Genomic DNA, 19900 nt, shown 5'->3' on the forward strand with positions numbered 1-19900 from the left:
TATATAAGTATGAACACACATCTATCGATAAAGAAATTAATATGAATATGAGCGTCTGTTCTCCTAATAACATATTTTTTGAAAAATTTTGCAAGTGTCAGAAAATACTTCATATAAATATGACAAAAATGAGTTTAATATATATAAGTATGAACACAATCATCTATCGATAAAGAAATTAATATAATATGAGCGTCTGTTCTCCTAATACCATATTTTTTTGAAAAAATTTTTGCAAGTGTCAGAAAATACTTTATATAATATGACGATAAAATGAGTTTATATATATAAGTATGAACACACATCTATCGATAAAGAAATTAATATGAATATGACCGTCTGTTCTCCTAATAACATATTTTTTTGAAAAATTTTGCAAGTGTCAGAAAATACTTTATATAAATATTTTTGTAAAATTTTACAATGTGAGAAAAGGCTTATACGACAGTAGAGTTAACAGCCATATTAGAACATTCGCTCATAGAACTTTGGGGGGTGAAGAATAGTTAGGGAATGGACGCGAGAGTTGATAAAAATAGATGAAAAATGAATCGTTGAAATAGTTGGAATATTTGTTTATATTGTAGAATTTAAAAAATAGTATTTGTCCGCAAATTTATCGCTTCTCGGCCGAATGGCTAAGATCAAAGTGTAGTATCTGTTCTTATCAGCTTAATAAATTCGCGATATAAAGTGTTTTAAGTGATTTTTGGATAAATTTTTTTGTCAGGGGCCTGCTCCGCTTCCGACGATTTGCCAGCGCTTCCAAAGGCTTTCGCTAACTTAAAATAAATATTTGACTTATTCTAAAACTGTGATGTGTTCCATTCGCGAGTAAATCATACGGGTAAGTTTTCTCATTATGACATAGTATAAGTACGTAATATGTGTGTGTGTGCATGTGTGTTTGTGTGTGTGTACGCACGTATGTTGGTTTGTAGATCGCGCGTGTATGCGGGTGGACGTGTGTGCTGACGGTTTGATTGTATGTGTGATTGCAGCTCGCGCGTCGCATATACGTATAACGGTGGATGCATGATGCGTTTCGCTGATCGGTAAAATACGCGATACAAAAATTAACACGTTGCGCGTCTCGCGCATAATTACTGTTCGAGAATTCTCAAACCTTTATTCTTCTCTTATTATAATTATGTGTATTTAGTCGCGCGACTATAATTATAATTTCGCGCTATATATAAAACAATAAATATTCATTACATACTCAAATTACTATTACGATATATATTTTGCATTGACAACCATATCGTTGTAAATGCAATTATATTGTTACTGTAAATTCAATACATTTTTCTTTATTTAAATTTGAAACTAAAAACTAACTAACTATTCTTACTCGCATTATATCCAGAATTATAATTATACTTATAGTCGTGTTTTTTACTTTTGCCATACACTTTCTCTGTTTTACTTTAATATAAACGCTTAAAATAATAATAATTAAGCCTACATTATATTATTAAATTACTTTTCTGCCGATCGGTGAATGCATACTTGTAGACATAAATAATATACCTACATATAGCTGCATTACACAAAGTTTGCCATTACCACCAACTACTCCATCATATCAAATTATAATATATTTCTACCAAAATCCATTCGCAATTCAGTTATATTTTCGTATTCTATTATATCAATCGTTCAAAATTTTCGATACATTCTGTCGCGGAGTGTACCGATCACGCGACTGACGCGCCTTAGCTGAAGCCCGTCTCCGCGGAACATTAAACGGTGAGACACGAACCCAAATCGATTATTGTTTCATAGATATATATATACATATATCTAAATTTGTCGCCCAACTAAATTCAAACGTAATATATCACAGTTATAATTATGATTCCAACCTTTAATTACATCATCATTAACCCTAAACTTTATTTCGCGTTACACAACTTTTCACAATTGCCATAAATTGATTCTCACACTTTGACATGCGCTCCACTGGGCGTGTAACAACAGGCGAGGCACGCTGTCGACACAGCGACATACGCGTTCGCTGTCTACAATAAATACATGACATGTTTTAAAGTATTTTACTATGTTACGTTATTGCATTTTTTTTCCTCTCTTTAATTATTGATTTACTTTTCGCATTTTTTTTATTTTTATATCTATTTTTGCTTTTTATCTTATTTTTATGTCCTATATATAAATTTATTTTGGCCCATTTTACTTTTTATTTATTTATTATTTATTGATTTTTTTTATTATTATTATTATTATTATATTATTATTATATTATTATTATTAATTATTATTATATTATTATTATTATTATTATTATATTATTATTATTATATTATTATTATTATTATTATTATTATTATTATTTATGTTTTTTTTTTTTTTTTTTTTTTTTTTTTTTTTTTTTTTTTTTTTTTTTCTTTCTTTCCTTGCCCAAACCAATATAAACCAACATATGAATGAACAAATGAATAAATGGTGATATGCATGAAATGTCATGAGAAAACTTGCCCCAAATAAGAAAGCAGATACTACATGAGCTCCCAAAGAAGCTTACCCGGACGCAGGCCTGCAAAGCCTTGGGATTACGACCTCAGACTTTCGCTCAGCACAGAAAATACTACTTCTGCAGAGTCTGAGGTCGTCTACCTGGACCTACCATTGAAAGATGACAAAGCACATTGCCCCAAATGCAGGAAAGCATACACCCAGAAGAGTAAACTTATGATGCATTTGAGGATAGAGCACCATGCTGTGCTCAAATACAAATGCTCGCTATGCAACTTACCAACATCGTTAAACGCATTTAGGGGCCACCTCATGAAATGTGAAGGCCGCGGGAAAAAGGCCAATATGACAAAACATAATAAACCAACCAAGCCAACACCCAGCACTCCACCAAAGTCCGTTTCTGCAGTTGACCCAAATATTCAGGCTGGGACCAGCAGACCTGCTTCGATCACCAAAACGAGACCTAAAACTGCAGTAACCACATAACGACCAGGAATATAACCCCCCCTCCAGCCTCTAGCTCTCAAATTATGACAAGATCAAGAACTAGAGCCGCGAGTGTGCCTCCATCAGACCGAAGTCAGAAGGGTGGTAGGGTTATTTGGAGAACGAAAAGCGCGACTTTAGACACAACAGGCGGAAGCCCGGAATTCACCGCAGCTGAAATATCATCACCAAAACCTAATCCGCCAGGACTACTACGCGAAGAAACCGGCGACAATATTCGCTGTGGCCCAGTCCAATAGAAATAATCACAAATAGAACGAGCGGGAAAAAGCTGCCCACCATTTCAGAGACGCCACCGGAGCCGGAAACACCAGTTTTGCTACCCGGAACATTAAACAATGAAATCCCGACGCGGCCTAATTTAACAGCGAGAAGAGGCAAATCAAGCGGAGGACGAGAATCCACCACGGTTGAGATTTCATCAGAACTCAATCCACCAGGACAACTGCACGAGGAAACCGGCGAAAATATTCCGCTGTGGCCCAGCCCAATAGAAATCACCCCAAATAGGACAAGCGGAAGCCAACTGCCTACCACAGCAGAGATGCCACCGGAGCTGGAACCGCCAGCATTACTACCCGGAATAGTAGACGATGAAATTCCAATGTGGCCTAGCTTAATAGCGAGAAGAGTAGCAACTGAAGAAAATACATCCGAAACAAATGACGAGACAGCACCCCCGATCGAGGTGATTTCCAACGAGAATGAAACGGTAACAGCAAACGAAATGGAGAGGGAAATTGCGGAACGCCTGCGTGATATAAGAGCAATAGTAGAAGAAATCAACACTCGGCCAAGCGAGACTCCATCGCGAGAAGAGGGCGTCCGCCAACAAACAAGAAACGAAGGAACCATCCCGACGCCTACACTGGTCACTCCAAAAATGACGGAATTCCAGTCGAGGCCTGCCGGAGGATTCAGGCTATTGCAACACCGGCCGACCTGGATAAAGAAATCGAAGACATATCGAATTCAATCAAGCCGAATGAAAGCGCTGAACCCCGAAACGAGACTGGTCGCAGATACCGACCCAATACCGACAAAGACGACGTCGTAGGAGGAATACGGATATGACCTTCGACCCCGCCGCTGCTGCCCGCATACAAAAACTATACAGACGAGATAGAAAAAGGGCGTTTAGGGAAATAACGGGAAATAACGAAAGAGCTTATTGTCACTTTGAACCCGAATTCCTCCACGCATACTTCAAGGCCGTCTACCGAAGACAACCAGATCCGGAACCATCAGAAGCCATGCCAGAAATTATACCTCCAATAACACCGGTGGGAGATGGGAACAATAATCCTCTTACTAAAGATTTCACAGCAGAAGAGATCTGGGCCCGTGCGCTTAAATGCAAAAATACGGCACCGGGTCCCGATGGCATCAGATACTGGCTATGGAAAAAATGCGACCCTGGCTCGCATATATTAGCGGCAATATTTAACCAAACACACAAACTGAAGTATGTACCACGCTCGTGGCAAGTGTCGGAGACCATCTTAATTCCGAAGAAAGGCGACTTGGATGAGGTCACGAGCTGGAGGCCTATCGCCCTGTCGAATACAATTGGAAAGCTATACGCCTCGGTTCTGGCAGATCGCCTGGGCAAATGGTGCAAAGAAAATAACCGCATCTCAAACGCACAAAAAGGTTTCATGCCATTTGAAGGTTGCAGCGAACATAACTACACGCTGCAATCTTCAATTCAGGATGCCAGAAGAAGACGAAAAGAAATCGCGGTCGCATGGCTGGACCTAAAAAATGCTTTCGGTTCGATCCCACATAAAACAATCTTTAACGCAATGCGCTGGGCGGGACTGGGCAGCGAGAGCATTTCCCTGATAGAAAGATTTTATAGCGGATGCACGACGAAGATCAGAAGCGTCCAGGGATCAACGGAGGACGTTCCAGTAGAAGCGGGAGTGAAACAGGGATGTCCGCTGTCTCCTATAACATTCAACATGGCCATTGAACCGCTGCTACGAGCCATCCGAAACACGCCAGAAAACTATAATGCAAACGGCACCATCAATAACGTGCTGGCGTATGCCGATGATCTTGTGCTGATGGCTGATAGCGCAGAAGGACTGCAGAAACTTATGGACACTACAGCTACGGTTTCAAAATGGAGCGGACTGCAGTTCAACACCAGAAAATGCGCCACGTTGCATGTGGACGGCAAACAACACCGAGCTATTACTACAACCTTCAGCCTGAATGGAGAAACTATGAAAACCTTGGACATGGACCAATCTTATGAATATCTAGGCATCCCAACGGGTTTTCAGAGTTTCAGTTCGGCCGACGAAGTCATCAGGGCGATGAGGAGGCATGCGGAGCAACTGAACAATTCGTTACTAGCCCCCTGGCAAAAGGTGGACGCCTTAAACACGTTCATCATGCCGCAATTACAATTTCACCTCCGGAACGGTAAAACCACGAAAAAACTACTATGGATATACGACCGGGAGGTGAAGACTTACGCCAAGAAGTGGGCCAATCTGCCAAAGCGAGCCAGCGCTGAGATCCTATATCTCGCCTACAAAGAGGGAGGCTTCAACCTGCTACCAACCTCTTTCTTGGCAGACATCGGACAGGTCGTCCATGCGCACAGACTGCTCACGTCCAACGATGACAGCGTCGCAGAAGCAAGTCTGGCAGCGCTGAAGGAGGTTGTTCGGAAGAAAACGATCAGAGAGGCCACGCCGAATGAACTCGTTGACTACATCAACGGATCTGACGAAGGATTGGTGGCAAAACCGAGCAACGACATTAGTTCGACATGGACGAGACTCAGAGCAGCCGCCAGACGCCTAAAGGGCAAAATCAACTTCCTCCTCGAATTGGACTCACTGCAAGTGGACAACAAGCGCGTTGAGAGACAGAATTCAGAAAGCGCACTAAGAACAGCGGCGCGGAATCACTTCCGCAACAAACTTATACTTAAACCCGACCAGGGAAAGGCAATGGAAGTGACATCGGCCAATTCTGTCTCCAACCACTTTATTAGAGATGGCAGTTTTACAAGATTCGCCGACTGGCGTTTCATACATAGAGCCCGTCTGAACGTACTGCCGTTGAACGGGTGCCGAAGATTCGGTCAGAACGACAAACGGTGCAGACGATGCGGCCACCAGAACGAGACGCTGCCGCACGTGCTGAACCACTGTCGTCCACAGTTTGTCACCATGACGAAAAGACATAACGCGATTCTAAACCGACTGACAAAAGCAATGAAGGTGCCACCTGGATCCAGAACATTTATCAATCAGCAGATCCCGGGATATTCTGGAGCAGAGAGACCCGACGTAGTCATTATAGACGAAACGCAGAAAATCGCCTTAATTATGGATGTGACGGTGGCGTTCGAGAACCGGCCTCAAGCATTCGTTACTGCAAGAGCTGAAAAAATCAGGAAATATAGTGCCCTGTCCAATCATTTACATACTCAAGGCCTAACCACCAAAATCCTGGTATTCGTCATGGGATCACTCGGGGGATACGACAAAAGTAACGTCGAAACCCTAATAGCCTTAGGAATAGGCCGCCGCTACTCTGTGCTAATGAAGCGCCTGATGGTGTCCGACACTATCAAATGGTCCCGTGACATGTATGTCGAACACATCACAGGAAGCAGACAATACCACGGCTGAGGAGGGACGAGAAAACTGTTGAATGACAATATTATAACCTCAGCGAAAACATTCTACCCAGCACCATGGCTGAATAAGGACCAAGACTGAAGAATATCTAAGCTATTGCTCAAATAATTTATATACTTTTTGATGTTATGAATACTATATGTACATGCCGTTAACATGTTAACGGCATAATTTTCTATGATTTAAAAATGCTGAATAAATGTATACACACTACCAGCTAATAGCTGGCCCGTAGTGTTTTATTATATATCAATAAAATTGTAATTTCCTCTTCCAGATATATGCTCGCTATATGTCAGTCCGCGTATTGTACTAGTTATATACTTGGTCTGACATACACAGCGATACATCAAAATTCTTTAAGATTTGCAAATGGCCTACACTATATCATCAGCATTATCTAAAAAGAAACATCTGTTCTTATCAGCTTAATATCTGATAGTATCTGCATAGCAGATCCAGTATATTAAACTGATTTTTGGAAATTGGCGGAATGTCAGGGGCTTGCTCCGCTTCCGCCGCGGGTTGGCCCGGTATTGCAGTACCGCCGGGATCGGCCCATAAAAAACCATCATATAATAATAAATTTAAAAATGTGCATATATTGCATATTAAATATATATATATATATAAATATATATAAATATATTGATATGTAATATCGATAATTGATTTCAAATTAACTATATAAATTAATTATATAAAAACTATAGAATTAATAATAAAATAAAAAAATATATAAAGCTATACAAATCTAACAAAAGATTATATATAACGATAATAGGATTGAAAAATTTTGCAAGTGTCAGAAAATACTTCATATAAATATGACAAAAAATGAGTTTAATATATATAAGTATGAACACACATCTATCGATAAAGAAATTAATATGAATATGAGCGTCTGTTCTCCCAATAACATATTTTTTTGAAAAATTTTGCAAGTGTCAGAAAATACTTTATATAAATATGACGATAAAATGAGTTTAATATATATAAGTATGAACACACATCTATCGATAAAGAAATTAATATGAATATGAGCGTCTGTTCTCCTAATAACATATTTTTTTGAAAAATTTTGCAAGTGTCAGAAAATACTTCATATAAATATGACAAAAAATGAGTTTAATATATATAAGTATGAACACACATCTATCGATAAAGAAATTAATATGAATATGAGCGTCTGTTCTCCTAATAACATATTTTTTTGAAAAATTTTGCAAGTGTCAGAAAATACTTTATATAAATATGACGATAAAATGAGTTTAATATATATAAGTATGAACACACATCTATCGATAAAGAAATTAATATGAATATGAGCGTCTGTTCTCCTAATAACATATTTTTTTGAAAAATTTTGCAAGTGTCAGAAAATACTTCATATAAATATGACAAAAAATGAGTTTAATATATATAAGTATGAACACACATCTATCGATAAAGAAATTAATATGAATATGAGCGTCTGTTCTCCTAATAACATATTTTTTTGAAAAATTTTGCAAGTGTCAGAAAATACTTTATATAAATATGACGATAAAATGAGTTTAATATATATAAGTATGAACACACATCTATCGATAAAGAAATTAATATGAATATGACCGTCTGTTCTCCTAATAACATATTTTTTTGAAAAATTTTGCAAGTGTCAGAAAATACTTTATATAAATATTTTTGTAAAATTTTACAAATGTGAGAAAAGGCTTATAACGACAGTAGAGTTAACAGCCATATTAGAACATTCGCTCATAGAACTTTGGGGGGTGAAGAATAGTTAGGGAATGGACGCGAGAGTTGATAAAAATAGATGAAAAATGAATCGTTGAAATAGTTGGGAATATTTTGTTTATATTGTAGAATTTAAAAAATAGTATTTGTCCGCAAATTTATCGCTTCTCGGCCGAATGGCTAAGATCAAAGTGTAGTATCTGTTCTTATCAGCTTAATAAATTTCGCGATATAAAGTGTTTTAAGTGATTTTTGGAAAATTTTATTTGTCAGGGGCCTGCTCCGCTTCCGACGATTTGCCAGCGCTTCCAAAAGGGTTTCGCTAACTAAAAATAAATATTTGACTTATTCTAAAACTGTGATGTGTTCCATTCGCGAGTAAATCATACGGGTAAGTTTTCTCATTATGACATAGTATAAGTACGTAATATGTGTGTGTGTGCATGTGTGTGTGTGTGTGTACGCACGTATGTTGGTTTGTAGATCGCGCGTGTATGCGGGTGGACGTGTGTGTGACGGTTTGATTGTATGTGTGATTGCAGCTCGCGCGTCGCGTATACGTATAGCGGTGGATGCATGGATGCGTTTCGCTGATCGGTAAAATACGCGATACAAAAAATTAACAACGTTGCGCGTCTCGCGCATAATTACTGTTCGAGAATTCTCAAACCTTTATTCTTCTCTTATTATAATTATGTGTATTTAGTCGCGCGACTATAATTATAATTTCGCGCTATATATAAAATAATAAATAGCCATTACATACTCAAATTACTATTACGATATACATTTTGCATTGACAACCAAATCGTTGTAAATGCAATTATATTGTTACTGTAAATTTAATACATTTTTCTTTATTTAAATTTGAAACTAAAAACTAACTAACTATTATTACTCGTATTATATCCAAAATTATAATTATACTTATAGTCGTGTTTTTTACTTTTGCCATACACTTTTCATTTTTTACTTTAATATAATCGCTTAAAATAATAATAATTAAGCCTACATTTATATTATTAAATTACTTCTCTGCCGATCGGTGAATGCATACTTGTAGACATAAATAATATACCTACATATAGCTGCATTACACAAAGTTGGCCATTACCACCAACTACTTCATCATATCAAATTATAATATATTTCTACCAAAATCCATTCACAATTCAGTTATATTTTCGTATTCTATTATATCAATCGTTCAAAATTTTCGATGCATTCTGTCGCGGAGTGTACCGATCACGCCACTGACGCGCCTTAGCTGAAGCCCGTCTCCGCGGAACATTAAACGGTGAGACACGAACCCAAATCGATTATTATTTAATAGATATATATACATATATCTAAATTTTCGCTCAACTAAATTCAAACGTAATATATCACAGTTATAATTATGATTCCAACCTTTAATTACATCATCAGTAACTCTAAACTCCATTTCGCTTTACACAACTTTTCACAATTGCCATAAATTGATTCTCACACTTTGACATGCGCTCCACTGGGCGTGTAACAACAGACGAGGCACGCTGTCGACACAGCGACATACGCGTTCGCTGTCTACAAGAAGCTCGACAATCCCAAACGGTGGGATTACTATAGACACTCAAAGTAATACATGACATGTTTTAAATTATTACTATGTTACACGTTATTGATTTTTTTTTCCTCTCTTATAATTATTTATTTACTTTTTGCATTTTATTTTTATATCTATTTTTGCTTTTTATACTTATATTTATGTCCTGTATATAAATTTATTTTGGCCCATTTTACTTTTTATTTATTTATTTATTTATTGATTTTTTATTATTATTTTTATTATTATTATTATTATTAATATTATTATTATTATTATTATTATTATTATTATCATTATTATTATTATTATATTATATTATTATATATATATATATATTATTATTTTTTTTTTTTTTTTTTTTTTTTTTTTTTTTTTTTTTTTTTTTTTTTTTTTTTTTTTTTTTTTTTTTTTTTTTTTTTTTCTTTCTTTCTTTCCTTTCCCTAAAACCAATATAAACCAACATATGAATGAATCAATGAATAAATGGTGATATGCATGAAATGTCATGAGAAAACTTGCCCCAAATAAGAAAGATACTACATGAGCTCCCAAAGAAGCTTACCCGGACGCAGGCCTGCAAAGCCTTGGGACTACGACCTCAGACTTTCGCTCAGCACAGAAAATACTACTTCTGCAGAGTCTGAGGTCGTCTACCTGGACCTACCATTGAAAGATGACAAAGCACATTGCCCCAAATGCAGGAAAGCATACACCCAGAAGAGTAAACTTATGATGCATTTGAGGATAGAGCACCATGCTGTGCTCAAATACAAATGCTCGCTATGCAACTTACCAACATCGTTAAACGCATTTAGGGGCCATCTTATGAAATGTGAAGGCCGCGGGAAAAAGGCCAATATGACAAAACATAATAAATCGACCAAGCCAACACCCAGCACTCCACAAAAGTCCGCTTCTGCAGTTGACCCAAATATTCAGGCTGGGACCAGCAGACCTGCTTCATCACCAAAACGAGACCTAAAACTGCAGTAACCACAATAGCGACCAGGAATATAACCCCCCCTCCAGCCTCTAGCTCTCAAATTATGACAAGATCAAGAACTAGAGCCGCGAGTGTGCCTCCATCAGACCGAAGTCAGAAGGGTGGTAGGTTATTTGGAGAACGAAAAGCGCGACTTTAGACACAACAGGCGGAAGCCCGGAATTCACCGCAGCTGAAATATCATCACCAAAACCTAATCCGTCAGTACTACTCGCGAAGAAACCGGCGACAATATTCCGTTGTGGCCCAGTCCAATAGAAATAATCACAAATAGAACGAGCGGGAAAAAGCTGCCCACCATTTCAGAGACGCCACCGGAGCCGGAAACACCAGTTTTGCTACCCGGAACATCAAACAATGAAATCCCGACGCGGCCTAATTTAACAGCGAGAAGAGGCAAATCAAACGGAGGACGAGAATCCACCACGGTTGAGATTTCATCAGAACTCAATCCACCAGGACAATTGCACGAGGAAACCGGCGAAAATATTCCGCTGTGGCCCAGCCCAATAGAAATCACCACAACTAGAACAAGCGGAAGCGAATTGCCTACCACAGCAGAGATGCCACCGGAGCTGGAACCGCCAGCATTACTACCCGGAATAGTACACGATGAAATTCCAATGTGGCCTAGCTTAATAGCAACTGAAGAAAATACATCCGAAACAAATGAAGAGACAACGCCCCCGATCGAGGTGATTTCCAACGAGAATGAAACGGTAACAGCAAACGAAATGGAGAGGGAAATTGCGGAACGCCTGCGTGATATAAGAGCAATAGTAGAAGAAATCAACACTCGGCCAAGCGAGACTCCATCGCGAGAAGAGGGCGTCCGCCAACAAACAAGAAACGAAGGAACCATCCCGACGCCTACACTGGTCACTCCAAAAATGACGGAATTCCAGGTCGAGGCCTGCCGGAGGATTCAGGCTATTGCAACACCGGCCGACCTGGATAAAGAAATCGAAGACATATCGAATTCAATCAAGCCGAATGAAAGCGCTGAACCCCGAAACGAGACTGGTCGCAGATACCGACCCAATACCGACCAGAGACGACGCGTCGTAGGAGGAATACGGATATGACCTTTGACCCCGCCGCTGCTGCCCGCATACAAAAACTATACAGACGAGATAGAAAAAGGGCGTTTAGGGAAATAACGGAAAATAACGAAAGAGCTTATTGTCACTTTGAACCCGAATTCCTCCACGCATACTTCAAGGCCGTCTACCGAAGACAACCAGATCCGGAACCATCAGAAGCCATGCCAGAAATTATACCGCCAATAACACCGGTGGGAGATGGGAACAATAATCCTCTTACTAAAGATTTCACAGCAGAAGAGATCTGGGCCCGTGCGCTTAAATGCAAAAATACGGCACCGGGTCCTGATGGCATCAGATACTGGCTATGGAAAAAATGCGACCCTGGCTCGCATATATTAGCGGCAATATTTAACCAAACACACAAACTGAAGTATGTACCACGCTCGTGGCAAGTGTCGGAGACCATCTTAATTCCGAAGAAAGGCGACTTGGATGAGGTCACGAGCTGGAGGCCTATCGCCCTGTCGAATACAATTGGAAAGCTATACGCCTCGGTTCTGGCAGATCGCCTGGGCAAATGGTGCAAAGAAAATAACCGCATCTCAAACGCACAAAAGGGTTTCATGCCATTTGAAGGTTGCAGCGAACATAACTACACGCTGCAATCTTCAATTCAGGATGCCAGAAGAAGACGAAAAGAAATCGCGGTCGCATGGCTGGATCTAAAAAATGCTTTCGGTTCGATCCCACATAAAACAATCTTTAACGCAATGCGCTGGGCGGGACTGGGCAGCGAGAGCATTGCCCTGATAGAAAGATTTTATAGCGGATGCACGACGAAGATCAGAAGCGTCCAGGGATCAACGGAGGACGTTCCAGTAGAAGCGGGAGTGAAACAGGGATGTCCGCTGTCTCCTATAACATTCAACATGGCCATTGAACCGCTGCTACGAGCCATCCGAAATACGCCAGAAAACTATAATGCAAACGGCACCATCAATAACGTGCTAGCGTATGCCGATGACCTTGTGCTGATGGCTGATAGCGCAGAAGGACTGCAGAAACTGATGGATACTACAGCTACAGTTTCAAAATGGAGCGGACTGCAGTTCAACACCAGAAAATGCGCCACGTTGCATGTGGACGGCAAACAACACCGAGCCATTAGTACAACCTTCAGCCTGAATGGAGAAACTATGAAAACCTTGGACATGGACCAATCTTATGAATATCTAGGCATCCCAACGGGTTTTCAGAGTTTCAGTTCGGCCGACGAAGTCATCAGGGCGATGAGGAGGCATGCGGAACAACTGAACAATTCATTACTAGCCCCCTGGCAAAAGGTGGACGCCTTAAACACGTTCATCATGCCGCAATTACAATTTCACCTCCGGAACGGTAAAACCACGAAAAAACTACTATGGATATACGACCGGGAGGTAAAGACTTACGCCAAGAAGTGGGCCAATCTGCCAAAGCGAGCCAGCGCTGAGATCCTATATCTCGCCTACAAAGAGGGAGGCTTCAACCTGCTACCAACCTCTTTCTTGGCAGACATCGGACAGGTCGTCCATGCGCACAGACTGCTCACGTCCAACGATGACAGCGTCGCAGAAGCAAGTCTGGCAGCGCTGAAGGAGGTTGTTCGGAAGAAAACGATCAGAGAGGCCACGCCGAAGGAACTCGTTGACTACATCAACGGATCTGACGAAGGATTGGTGGCAAAACCGAGCAACGACATTAGTTCGACATGGACGAGACTCAGAGCAGCCGCCAGACGCCTAAAGGGCAAAATCAACTTCCTCCTCGAATTGGACTCACTGCAAGTGGACGACAAGCGCGTTGAGAGACAGAATTCAGAAAGCGCACTAAGAACAGCGGCGCGGAATCACTTCCGCAACAAACTTATACTTAAACCCGACCAGGGAAAAGCTATGGAAGTGACATCGGCCAACTCTGTCTCCAACCACTTTATAAGAGATGGCAGTTTTACAAGATTTGCCGACTGGCGTTTCATACACAGAGCCCGTCTGAACGTACTGCCGTTGAACGGGTGCCGAAGATTCGGCCAGAACGACAAACGGTGCAGACGATGCGGCCACCAGAACGAGACGCTGCCGCACGTGCTGAACCACTGCCGTCCACAGTTTGTCACCATGACGAAAAGACATAACGCGATTCTAAACCGATTGACAAAAGCAATGAAGGTGCCACCTGGATCCAGAACGTTTATCAATCAGCAGATCCCGGGATATTCTGGAGCTGAGAGACCCGACGTAGTCATTATAGACGAAACACAGAAAACCGCCTTGATTATGGACGTGACGGTGGCGTTCGAGAACCGGCCTCAAGCATTCGTTACTGCGAGAGCCGAAAAAATCAGGAAATATAGCGCCTTGGCCAATCATTTACATACTCAAGGCCTAACAACCAAAATCCTGGTATTTGTCATGGGATCACTCGGGGGATACGACAAAAATAACGTCGAAACTCTAATAGCCTTAGGAATAGGCCGCCGCTACTCTGTACTAATGAAGCGCCTGATGGTGTCCGACACTATCAAATGGTCCCGTGACATGTATGTCGAACACATCACAGGAAGCAGACAATACCACGGCTGAGGAGGGACGAGAAAACTGTTGAATGACGATATTATAACCTCAACGAAAACATTCTACCCAGCACCATGGCTGAATAAGGATCAAGACTGAAGAATATCGAAGCTATTGCTCAAATAATTTTATATACTTTTTGATGTTATGAATACTATATTATCCACGATATGTACATGCCGTTAACATGTTAACGGCATAATTTTCTATAATTTACAAATGCTGAATAAATGTATACACACTACCAGCTAATAGCTGGCCCGTAGTGTTTTATTATATATCAATAAAATTGTAATTTCCTCTTCCAGATATATGCTCGCTATATGTCAGTCCGCGTATTGTACTAGTTATATACTTGGTCTGACATACACAGCGATACATCAAAATTCTTTAAGATTTGCAAATGGTCTACACTATATCATCAGCATTATCTAAAAAGAAATATCTGTTCTTATCAGCTTAATATCTGATAGTATCTGCATAGCAGATCCAGTATATTAAACTGATTTTTGGAAATTGGCGGAATGTCAGGGGCTTGCTCCGCTTCCGCCGCGGGTTGGCCCGGTATTGCAGTACCGCCGGGATCGGCCCATAAAAAACCATCATATAATAATAAATTTAAAAATGTGCATATATTGCATATTAAATATATATATATATATATAAATATATATAAATATATTGATATGTAATATCGATAATTGATTTCAAATTAACTATATAAATTAATTATATAAAAACTATAGAATTAATAATAAAATAAAAAAATATATAAAGCTATACAAATCTAACAAAAGATTATATATAACGATAATAGGATTGAAAAATTTTGCAAGTGTCAGAAAATACTTCATATAAATATGACAAAAAATGAGTTTAATATATATAAGTATGAACACACATCTATCGATAAAGAAATTAATATGAATATGAGCGTCTGTTCTCCCAATAACATATTTTTTTGAAAAATTTTGCAAGTGTCAGAAAATACTTTATATAAATATGACGATAAAATGAGTTTAATATATATAAGTATGAACACACATCTATCGATAAAGAAATTAATATGAATATGAGCGTCTGTTCTCCTAATAACATATTTTTTTGAAAAATTTTGCAAGTGTCAGAAAATACTTCATATAAATATGACAAAAAATGAGTTTAATATATATAAGTATGAACACACATCTATCGATAAAGAAATTAATATGAATATGAGCGTCTGTTCTCCTAATAACATATTTTTTTGAAAAATTTTGCAAGTGTCAGAAAATACTTTATATAAATATGACGATAAAATGAGTTTAATATATATAAGTATGAACACACATCTATCGATAAAGAAATTAATATGAATATGAGCGTCTGTTCTCCTAATAACATATTTTTTTGAAAAATTTTGCAAGTGTCAGAAAATACTTCATATAAATATGACAAAAATGAGTTTAATATATATAAGTATGAACACACATCTATCGATAAAGAAATTAATATGAATATGAGCGTCTGTTCTCCTAATAACATATTTTTTTGAAAAATTTTGCAAGTGTCAGAAAATACTTTATATAAATATGACGATAAAATGAGTTTAATATATATAAGTATGAACACACATCTATCGATAAAGAAATTAATATGAATATGAGCGTCTGTTCTCCTAATAACATATTTTTTTGAAAAATTTTGCAAGTGTCAGAAAATACTTTATATAAATATGACGATAAAAATGAGTTTAATATATATAAGTATGAACACACATCTATCGATAAAGAAATTAATATGAATATGAGCGTCTGTTCTCCTAATAACATATTTTTTGAAAAATTTTGCAAGTGTCAGAAAATACTTTATATAAATATGACGATAAAATGAGTTTAATATATATAAGTATGAACACACATCTATCGATAAAGAAATTAATATGAATATGAGCGTCTGTTCTCCTAATAACATATTTTTTGAAAAATTTGCAAGTGTCAGAAAATACTTTATATAAATATGACATAAAATGAGTTTAATATATATAAGTATGAACACACATCTATCGATAAAGAAATTAATATGAATATGAGCGTCTGTTCTCCTAATAACATATTTTTTTGAAAAATTTTGCAAGTGTCAGAAAATACTTTATATAAATATGACGATAAAATGAGTTTAATATATATAAGTATGAACACACATCTATCGATAAAGAAATTAATATGAATATGAGCGTCTGTTCTCCTAATAACATATTTTTTTGAAAAATTTTGCAAGTGTCAGAAAATACTTTATATAAATATTTTTGTAAATTTTACAAATGTGAGAAAAGGCTTATAACGACAGTGAGTTAACAGCCATATTAAGAACATCGCTCATAGAAATTTGGGGGGTGAAGAATAGTTAGGGAAATGGACGCGAGAGTTGATAAAAATAGATGAAAAATGAATCGTTGAAATAGTTGGGAATATTTTGTTTATATTGTAGAATTTAAAAAATAGTATTTGTCCGCAAATTTATCGCTTCTCGGCCGAATGGCTAAGATCAAAGTGTAGTATATGTTCTTATCAGCTTAATATCTGATAGTACTGCATAGCAGATCCAGTATATTAAACTGATTTTTGGAATTGGCGGAATGTCAGGGGCTTGCTCCGCTTCCGCCGCGGGTTGGCCCGGTATTGCAGTACCGCCGGGATCGGCATAAAAAAACTCAATAATAATAAATTAAAAATGTGCATATATTGCATATTAAAGATTATATATATATTAAATATATATAAATATATTGATATGTAATACGATAATTGATTTCAAATTAACTATAAAATTAATATATAAAAACTTAGATTAATAATAAAAATAAAAAAATATATAAAAGTATACAAATCTAACAAAAGATTATATATAACGATAATTTTTTTGAAAAATTTTGCAAGTGTCAGAAAATACTTCATATAAATATGACAAAAAATGAGTTTAATATATATAAGTATGAACACACATCTATCGATAAAGAAATTAATATGAATATGAGCGTCTGTTCTCCTAATAAAATATTTTTTTGAAAAATTTTGCAAGTGTCAGAAAATACTTTATATAAATATGACGATAAAATGAGTTTAATATATATAAGTATGAACACACATCTATCGATAAAGAAATTAATATGAATATGAGCGTCTGTTCTCCTAATAACATATTTTTTTGAAAAATTTTGCAAGTGTCAGAAAATACTTCATATAAATATGACAAAAATGAGTTTAATATATATAAGTATGAACACACATCTATCGATAAAGAAATTAATATGAATATGAGCGTCTGTTCTCCTAATAACATATTTTTTTGAAAAATTTTGCAAGTGTCAGAAAATACTTTATATAAATATGACGATAAAATGAGTTTAATATATATAAGTATGAACACACATCTATCGATAAAGAAATTAATATGAATATGAGCGTCTGTTCTCCTAATAACATATTTTTTGAAAAATTTTGCAAGTGTCAGAAAATACTTTATATAAATATGACAAAAAATGAGTTTAATATATATAAGTATGAACACACATCTATCGATAAAGAAATTAATATGAATATGAGCGTCTGTTCTCCTAATAACATATTTTTTGAAAAATTTGCAAGTGTCAGAAAATACTTATATAAATATGACGATAAAATGAGTTTAATATATATAAGTATGAACACACATCTATCGATAAAGAAATTAATATGAATATGAGCGTCTGTTCTCCTAATAACATATTTTTTGAAAAATTTTGCAAGTGTCAGAAAATACTTATATAAATATGACAAAAATGAGTTTAATATATATAAGTATGAACACACATCTATCGATAAAGAAATTAATATGAATATGAGCGTCTGTTCTTCTCTAATAACATATTTTTTTGAAAAATTTTGCAAGTGTCAGAAAATACTTTATATAAATATGACGATAAAATGAGTTTAATATATATAAGTATGAACACACATCTATCGATAAAGAAATTAATATGAATATGAGCGTCTGTTCTCCTAATAACATATTTTTTTGAAAAATTTTGCAAGTGTCAGAAAATACTTTATATAAATATGACGATAAAATGAGTTTAATATATATAAGTATGAACACACATCTATCGATAAAGAAATTAATATGAATATGAGCGTCTGTTCTCCTAATAACATATTTTTTTGAAAAATTTTGCAAGTGTCAGAAAATACTTTATATAAATATGACGATAAAATGAGTTTAATATATATAAGTATGAACACACATCTATCGATAAAGAAATTAATATGAATATGAGCGTCTGTTCTCCTAATAACATATTTTTTTGAAAAATTTTGCAAGTGTCAGAAAATACTTTATATAAATATGACGATAAAATGAGTTTAATATATATAAGTATGAACACACATCTATCGATAAAGAAATTAATATGAATATGAGCGTCTGTTCTCCTAATAACATATTTTTTTGAAAAATTTTGCAAGTGTCAGAAAATACTTTATATAAATATGACAATAAATGAGTTTAATATATATAAGTATGAACACACATCTATCGATAAAGAAATTAATATGAATATGAGCGTCTGTTCTCCTAATAACATATTTTTTGAAAAATTGCAAGTGTCAGAAAATACTTTATATAAATATGACGATAAAATGAGTTTAATATATATAGTATGAACACACATCTATCGATAAAGAAATTAATATGAATATGAGCGTCTGTTCTCCTAATAACATATTTTTTTGAAAAATTTTGCAAGTGTCAGAAAATACTTTATATAAATATTTTTGTAAAATTTTACAAATGTGAGAAAAAGGCTTATAACGACAGTAGAGTAACAGCCATATTAGAACATTCGATCATAGAACTTTGGGGGGTGAAGAATAGTTAGGGAATGGACGCGAGAGTTGATAAAAATAGATGAAAATGAATCTTGAAGAAATAGTTGGGAAATTTTGTTTATATTGTAGAATTTAAAAATAGTATTTGTCGCAAATTTATCGCTTCTCGGCCGAATGGCTAAGATCAAAGTGTAGTATCTTTCTTATCAGCTTAATATCTGATAGTATCTGCAAGCAGATCCAGTATATTAACACTGATTTTTGGAAATTGGCGGAATGTCAGGGGCTTGCTCCGCTTCCGCGCGGGTTGGACCGGTATTGCAGTACCGCCGGGATCGGCCCATAAAAAACCATATATAATAATAAATTTAAAAATGTGCATATATTGCATATTAA

General features: G+C 36.4%; 2 non-coding genes and 4 pseudogenes across 2 annotated transcripts; all 6 read left to right on the plus strand.

The window, feature by feature from the left end:
- Nucleotides 1-618: 618 nt before the first annotated feature.
- Nucleotides 619-788, plus strand: LOC113369729 (annotated as a pseudogene).
- A 6267-nt stretch (nt 789-7055) lies between these two features.
- Nucleotides 7056-7238, plus strand: LOC113369728 (annotated as a pseudogene).
- Nucleotides 7239-8571: 1333 nt separating this feature from the next.
- LOC113369724 lies at nt 8572-8743 on the plus strand (annotated as a pseudogene).
- A 6332-nt stretch (nt 8744-15075) lies between these two features.
- Nucleotides 15076-15258, plus strand: LOC113369726 (annotated as a pseudogene).
- A 1902-nt stretch (nt 15259-17160) lies between these two features.
- LOC113369723 lies at nt 17161-17351 on the plus strand. The gene has a single exon (XR_003366539.1). It is a non-coding gene; the product is annotated as a U2 spliceosomal RNA (small nuclear RNA).
- A 2311-nt stretch (nt 17352-19662) lies between these two features.
- LOC113369725 lies at nt 19663-19853 on the plus strand. The gene has a single exon (XR_003366540.1). It is a non-coding gene; the product is annotated as a U2 spliceosomal RNA (small nuclear RNA).
- Nucleotides 19854-19900: the final 47 nt, after the last annotated feature.

The sequence above is a fragment of the Ctenocephalides felis genome, unplaced genomic scaffold, assembly GCF_003426905.1.
Source record: "Ctenocephalides felis isolate EL2017-DRISC unplaced genomic scaffold, ASM342690v1 CF-g0.4_SCAFFOLD_01466, whole genome shotgun sequence".
Taxonomy (NCBI): Eukaryota; Metazoa; Arthropoda; class Insecta; order Siphonaptera; family Pulicidae; genus Ctenocephalides; species Ctenocephalides felis.